This window comes from Schistocerca nitens, chromosome 3, assembly GCF_023898315.1.
Source record: "Schistocerca nitens isolate TAMUIC-IGC-003100 chromosome 3, iqSchNite1.1, whole genome shotgun sequence".
NCBI lineage: Eukaryota > Metazoa > Arthropoda > Insecta > Orthoptera > Acrididae > Schistocerca > Schistocerca nitens.
This window is the reverse complement of record NC_064616.1, coordinates 201,104,446-201,106,063: the sequence shown is the minus strand read 5'-3', so window position 1 is coordinate 201,106,063 and position 1,618 is coordinate 201,104,446. Positions and strand designations below refer to the sequence as shown.

General features: G+C 39.7%; 1 pseudogene; it reads right to left on the bottom strand.

The window, feature by feature from the left end:
• Positions 1-441: 441 nt before the first annotated feature.
• LOC126250494 (5S ribosomal RNA) lies at positions 442-558 on the bottom strand (annotated as a pseudogene).
• Positions 559-1,618: the final 1,060 nt, after the last annotated feature.

Genomic DNA, 1,618 nt, shown 5'->3' with positions numbered 1-1,618 from the left:
GAGTCATAAAATTTTTAGTAAACAAAATTTGTAAAACAAAAATTATATGAAATACAAATACTAAATTTTGTGGCTACTAAAATTCTTTTCTCAAAGCTTAATATAAATTCTTCTAAATTCTTTTCTTGAAACCATGTTTATATGGATTTTGTCACACAATGATGTCTTCAGAAGTTAGTTCTGCACAAGATAATTGCATGAAGGAACTAGTAGGTTGCAACCAAACTGCAGCAATAATAGTGCTCCGTCTTCAGGCCACAAGTGGCCCATCGGGACCATCCGACCGCCGTTTCATCCTCAGTTGAGGATGCAGATAGCAGGGGCGTGTGGTCAGCACACCGCTCTCCCGGTTGTTATGATGGTTTTCTATGACCGGAGCCGCAACTATTCGGTCGAGTAGCTCCTCAATTGGCATCACGAGACTGAGTGCACCCCGAAAAATGGCAACAGCTCATGGCGGCTGGATGGTCACCCATCCAAGTACCGGCCACGCCCGACAGCGCTTAACTTCGGTGATCTCACGGGAACCGGTGTATCCACTGCGGCAAGGCCGTTGCCCGCAGCAATAATAAGCGTAAAATAATTTAACTTAATATGGATGAAACCTTTTAAATTGCAGTGCCAACAGTTGAACAAAAACGGTCACTGACCTCATCACTGAGTGACACTTCAGTTGCATTGACACTTTCTTATAAGTGGAGGCAGATGAATACCAGACATCATGCTCTCATAAAGGGTAAGCAAACATTAGTATTCAGGGTTAATGGGGAAGATCGTGGTTGTAAATTCATGTTACATAAGTAACTGTCATAAGAAATCACATGAAGCACAAAGCAAAAGTAACAAACAATTAATAAAACAAACTTTGCTACCTTAAGCTTCTTTAAACTCCTGCATTGACTTATTTATGTGCACACATTGTGATTGAATGGGTCAGTGGTACAGTCTAGTGTACAAGCTGATTCCTTAACTTTATTATAGAACCCAACACATAGGCTGTGAGAATCACAATATTCGTAATTACTGTTAACACTTTGCCATCCGGTGACACCACAGTGGTGCCACGCATGAAATAGTGCTCAACGGCTAGCGACACCACAGTGGATGCAACAAGGTGTGTGACGTGTCAGATATACAGGTTGATTATAATTAAAGTTAAACTTTCAAACCACTGTAGAAATGACACCACTGGTCAGAATGATGACAAATTGCAACAGAATATTATTGGAGAAGGGGGAGAAACATATGGCAAAAGAAAAATAAATAGTTACAAAATGTAGCAATACATGGCACTGTAAGCATCATAATTTGATCATGGCCAACTGCAAATGACAAATGAATCATACAACAATGCCTAAGGTGTACGTTTGGCATTAAACAAACTGTACTGCTCAGTGTGCATGGGTGTACATCTTTGATACTGTTAATTACTGAAGCTCATCCACCATGGCAAGGTCATATCACATGGGGTGGTAAAAATAGGTTTTTAATTATCCTGAGGCCAAAAACTGCATAAAAAGCGTTGATCACATCAGTTCTTAATTGTACGGAGTCCAAAAACTGCATAAAAATCATCAATCACATCAGTTTTAAATTGTCCTGTGGCAAAAAACTGTAT